Source organism: Lissotriton vulgaris, chromosome 11 (assembly GCF_964263255.1).
Source record: "Lissotriton vulgaris chromosome 11, aLisVul1.2, whole genome shotgun sequence".
NCBI lineage: Eukaryota > Metazoa > Chordata > Amphibia > Caudata > Salamandridae > Lissotriton > Lissotriton vulgaris.
In genome coordinates this window covers 30,331,116-30,336,861 of record NC_141699.1, presented here as the reverse complement: position 1 = coordinate 30,336,861, position 5,746 = coordinate 30,331,116, and the positions used below count along the sequence as shown (strand labels likewise).

Here is a 5,746-nt window from a genome sequence, read left to right as displayed (position 1 = left end):
CAGCTGAACTTAACTCTTTGGCCTCTCTGGGGTGAGATCGGAGCTCATTCAAAACGCTGCTCACGCACTCACTTCTCAGATGCAATCGCACCTAAGGGGTGAGCGAGGGGAGGCAATGAGTCTGATAGTGAAAGCCACCTTTCTTGACGTCACTTCTGGTGACAGCGTTCCCCCACTTCTTTTTTTAGGACGTGTGCCCTGGGTAGTAACCACGAGCTAGTTTAACACCCCGGTCCGTGTCGAAACTTGAGCCTTAAAGACCCCTGGCACGTGGCACTGGTCTGATCGGAGTGCACCGTCACCACTCCTGAAAACGACAGCAGGCTCACTGGCGCGGTCACTGCTTTCCACATAGTGAGCGATGTATTGCATTTATTTAATTATATTGTATTTGCTTTTAGATAGGGCTTACTCCCCCGGACAAGGCGTCGAATGCATTTCTTTACACCAGACAGGAGGCAAGAGGGCTCAGCGAGTTAACCGCTCTCGGCTGACACCTGCTGCGAGTTCAAATCCGAGCAAGGACAATCTAGTCATCCATCCTTCCGAGGTTGATACATTGCACGTGTTATCTATAGCGCGCATAAAGGGACGAATGCAGTACGTAGCGGGGCATAAGTACTATGGCTCCCAACAGACCACGCTGCACTGGGGGATGAGTCTGCGTTTCTGCAAAAGTTTACTGTGCTCTTGAGATCCGGTAAAAGTTCCCACAAATGATACATTAAGCGCTAAAAATGCTAATAAGTGCGAACCTATCAGGCACTACATTTACATTTATTTCCGTGCGGCCCCCCTGGGCTCCGAGGAGGCAGGGTATCACTGCACATCCCGCGCCCCTGGGGATTTAAACCCTTTTATTGGCTTGAAAAGAGACACTCGCACCATGACAAATACAATGATGAGATGCTGCAGCGCCCGCCTCGGTGGAGCCGCAGCGACCCCTGGCGGCCAGGGGACTAAACCCTATTAATGCTTGTTGAACTTCAAGCCATGTTTTTGTGCCTCCCCCCCCACCTTCTCCGGCAAGACATTTTAGACGCCTCGGTGTGGAACAAATGCATTTGTTTAACCTGTTCCATTCTGGCTCAAGCCCAGACTCTGGCAAACAATTCTAAATAACATGTTAGTGGGTTACACAAAAAGCATGTCTTGAGACGAGTCAGAAGTAGGGGTTGGTAAAGAGGGAGAGATGTTTAGATAAAGGAATACAATAGTGGTCAGATAAAGATAACCTTCACTTTTACAAAAGACCGCTTGAAAGGGGGGGGGTGGGGGGGGGGCATTGTCTACCTAAAACTTCTCTGCTCCGTGATTAGGTCTGACGCAGGAAAGGGTGAAAGCAACGCCAAGGCTCAGGGTCGGAGGACGGCATTTATTGCAAACTGGTCTTCATGGCGCGTTTTCCGTTCTGGAAAGACAAAACCACGACCCCTGCTGCAAACCATACATTATTACCTCCTCGTTAGTCTTCCTCGCCACATGTGTTACATAGTGAGCTTCAGCTCCACACCAGACCCCTCCAAAGCTAAAAGTTAGCCTCCCATGCCTCCCATCCCTTCCCAAGATGGCCGACCCATTACCCCCTGACCTCTATAAGAGGCGGGCCGGCCCAACCCATCAGCCTGTTTTTTTTGTTCTGCGCGTCATTGCTCTCCAGATGCGTCTTCAGGTAAGTGGCTCCTGCTGTAGCAGGAGCATGGGTCCTTGGTTGGTGGTCCTGTGCTAGCGGACTCTGGGGCTGTTTGGACCTCCCCCCTTCCTTCCCTCAGTCCTTTTTTTGGGGGCCCGGTTAGGCCCTACTTTAGCGGGCCGTGGGTCAATAGGGGGGCGGGGAGGGTCTGGGGTTCCTGTTTATGCGCCCTTTTTCTGCCCTCGCCTCGCACAGTGTCAGAGTTTTTGCTCTGTCTCACGCCCGTCCCTTTGCTCACATTAGTGTTTGGGACCTCCCGGGATGTTGTGGCCTACTGTGTCCATGCTGCCGGTATCCTTTCCGGGTTTGGTCCTACTCTGTCTTTCGTCCCACAGGTTTATGAGACAAGTACACCTGTGATGTATCCCGAGGGCTGGCACATTGGTTTTGCCATGTGCAGTTACACGCCTTGATGGCAGGGATATATGTAGGTCCGGTTGGGGGAGCATTGGTTTGAACTCACGATCCTCCGTTACCGTTTTTCTGCATGTGATCTCCTTTTTTTGATATGCGTGTTCCCGTCTCCCCTACGCTTCGGCGGCACGTATGCTGTTACTCCGCCGGCGGCTCTGCTATGTGTTCCCGCTCTCACGAGCTTCCCTTAAGTGGCCTGGGGTTTCCGCACGGCGGGTGTTGGCTGCCCCAGGCTCCGTTTCCAGGGGGCGGCTAGGCTCAGTTTATTTCCCCGCCATTTTCAGGGGCGCGGCCATTGCTCTCCGTCCTGTGTGTCGGTCCGGGGGCGGGGCCGGACGCCTCCGGCTTCCTTCGGGATTGGCGGAGTCGGCTGGGTTTCCTCTGGCTGGATTCAGCCGTTGCCTGGGTGGGACGAGGTCAGGTGTGTTGTCCTGTGTGGAGTTTTGCTCCTGTGGGCTCGCACGGCGTTTTGCTAATTCTTGATGCGCGTGATGCCTGTACTATTTTTTATGTATTTGTGTATTGCGCTGTATGCTTGTTGCTTCTCGGCCTTTTGGCGCCGGTCAAGTGTAATCTCTGTTCCTTTCTGTTTAATCTCTGACACGTCCTCTATCTGGGGCCCATATGTTGGATTAATTGTACGGTGCTCTGATGCCCGTTTGGGGTTGACTTCGCGCTATTTAGGTGATTCTGGGTGTTTTTTCTCCATTCACGGTTTATTGAGTCACCTGATGATTGCAGCCGTTGCCTGAGCGGGGATTCGGCGTCGGGTGTGGTCGCTTGTGTGCTATTTCGGTGTTTTGTTTGACATTTCTTGCGCACAGTATTATCATGTTCCATGTACCTATCTTCCTTCTAGGGTCGGTTCTTCGACTGCTATGCCGTCTGAATTGCCGGAATGGCCTGCGGCGCTGCGTTGGGCTCACTCTCTTGGAGTCTTGGGTTCTTGTCGCCCTTCTGTCTCGTATTTCCCTGTTTGGTGCCTGTGGCCATGCCACCCTGGAATCCCCTTATCTCATCTGCTCTTGGTACGTGTCTGGCGGCTCAGTGGCCTGATAGCGCGTCAGACCCTGATGCAGAGGTCTAGCCCGGGACCAGGGTTCAATTCCCCGGCTCAGCGGGTCTTGGGCTCGATATTCCACGGACCTGATATTTACATGGGTTCAATCCCGGCGGGTCCACTCAGCCTTTCTTCCTTTGAGGTCAGTACACTTTTGTTCCATTTAATTGGTTTACATTGTTCGTCTGTTATTTCAGCTGCCATGTTGCCTCGTTGCTGGGGTGAATGTGTGCTTTTAGGTGGTTGGGCCTGTTTGGTGCCTGGATGGTGACTGCCTGGGTATGCCTGGTGCTGTATGCTTCCATGGTGCTGTGGCTCAGTGGGGTGCCTTGGGCCTCTGATGACATAGTCTGCCTGGGCCATGGGTTTTACTCCCTGCGTGTTCCCTCTGTCCTTCTTCCTTCTTAGGTTGGTAGGGTGGGTGCCCTTGTGTGGAGTCGCATCTTTCATCTGTTGTTCTGTGCCTGGATGCCCGTAGTGGTGCTCGTGCGCTTTACGCTTACACGTCTGGCCATTTTTTTTTTGGTTAGTGTTTTCTGGGGTTGTTCCTGCTCCGGTGTTTACGCTGTTTGCGTGTTGGCGCATGTAGCATTGGGTTGCGGGGCCTTGGCTTCTTGTTGCTGTTTTGTCCCTGGCTCCTTCCTCCCCTCTGGGTTTTTGGGCATCCGGGACTCCTGTTCCCGCCATTGTGCTGTCCTGTTCGGTTCCCTGGTGGGGGGTTCCAGGGGCTGTGGGCTGGCACGTGTCTGGTGCTGGCTGCGGTTGGCACCTGTCCGCCCGTCTCTGGGCTACTTCGGTGGTACTCCTAGTGTGTTCTTTCTGGCTCTTCTGCTCCTGGCTGGCTCGCTGTCTAGTCGGGCGACTCCTGCACCCCTGTCCAGTTGGTTTTCTGCTGTCCCATGCTTCTCGCCTCCTGGGGTCTGTGTTTGTTGTGGTCCTTCTGTCTCCTCCCCTCTCATCCTGTGTGGCGCAGTTCCTTGGCTCCTGCCCTCTGCCTGCCTGCTCCGGTGGTCGGTTCTGGGACACCCCTGCTCCTGTCCTTGGGACTGTGGCTCTTTGGTTGCCCTGCGTGGTCGGGCCGGGGATTCGGCGTCCCCCTCTGGTGGGGGGTGCGTTCTTCCCTTTTTTTGTAAGGTAGCTTTTGACAGTCGTGCTGGGCCTTCTGTGTCATGCTGCCTTGGTGGGGCCTTCCCCGGGTCGTGTTTTGGTCTGGCCCTTCCTTGGTTCTTTTTGACCCCGACCCTTTCCGCTCTGTCTCCTGGGAGGGCTGGGTTCCTCCTTCCCGTGTGTTGGTGTTGCCTTCCTAAGGGCATGTATGGGTTCCCGGTCTGTGCTGGGTCGATCGGTTTCCCTGTGGGCGTTTTTCCCGTCTGGCTTCTGTTTGCCGTTCCTTGGCTTCTCTGGGGTATGCATTTTTCCCCCTGCCTTGCTGGGGCTTGTTGGTTGCCTCGTACTCCTGGGTGTGTGCAGGTTTCGCCCCTGTTGGCTTTTGGCACATTGGTGCTGTCCTTGCCTGGGTCGTTTTTGGCTCCGGCCATTCTGGCCGTTTGCTCATGTTCTCATCAGCTCTCCTTCGGTGTTTATGGGTCGAGCCTCTTTGATGCCTGGTTCGGGGGTGTCCTGGGTCCTTTAGGCACTGTCTGCTTCCTTTGGATCACTTGTTTTGGCTCTTTTGGCCTTCACGTCCGGGCTCCCGGATTTCCACTTCCTGGGGTCCTTTTTTCCTCCTAGGGTTCTGGGCTTGTTTGGCCTGGTCAGGGTGTTTTGCCCTGTTTGTCGTGCCCCCCTGGGTACGTCTCCGTCGGCGGTGGTTGCCTTAGACCCTGTTGCTCTTGGTCTTTGTTTTGCCTCTTGGGGCGCGGGTTTTTGTGTCCTGCGCCTGCTTTCTCTTCCCTTGCTGGTTTTTGTTTTCTGGCAATGCTGTGGGGTATCTTGGCGGTGCCCTGCGCTTCCGGTGTGGTTTGTGTCCTCGTTTTTCTTTTCCCCCTGGTTTTGGGGTCCCGGGTCTTGTTGGCTCTGGTGGCTCCTTGGGTGTCTTGTCATGGCTTGGACTCATCTTCACCCTGCCCTTCTGTTCTTCACGCCTTTGGTGTGTTGCTACCGCGCTCCTTTGCCAGTCGATTCTTCTTTGTCTCGCTGGGCTGGGCCTAGTTGTGGGCTGGCTGTCTGTTTGGCCGCCTGGGTGCTCTCTTCGGCGGCTCGCATCCTTCTTGTGTTTCTTCCTGGGCCGGTTTGCTTGGTCCCTGTGCGGGGTGTTTCCGTACCTGGCCGGTTGGCTTTTTCTGCCTCTTCTCCTCTCTTCTGGCCGTGGGCAGGCCTGTGGGTTTTCAGTTTTTCTCCTTTGCCCGGTTGGTTCTCCTCCGGATCTCTACGGTGTTGTTTCAGGCTCTTTCCTGGGTTCCCTGGTGCCTGCCTGGATTCTCTCCTTGGAGTCCCGGTCCCTTCAGCGGGTCCTTTGTGTGACGGGGGTTTGTCCCCCTTCTGTTTCTTTTCGGCGCCCTTTTCCATTTTTCCGGCTCTTGCCTGTCTGTTGGATGGCTCTGGTGCCGCTTCCCAGTTTTTTCTGGTTCGGCTCTCCC

The 5,746-nt window shown here is 54.8% G+C and overlaps 1 non-coding gene across 1 annotated transcript; it reads left to right on the top strand.

Moving 5' to 3' along the window:
• Positions 1 to 2,644: 2,644 nt before the first annotated feature.
• On the top strand, positions 2,645 to 2,840 carry LOC147678912 (U2 spliceosomal RNA). The gene has a single exon (XR_015301614.1). It is a non-coding gene; the product is annotated as a U2 spliceosomal RNA (small nuclear RNA).
• The last annotated feature ends 2,906 nt before the right edge of the window (positions 2,841 to 5,746 follow it).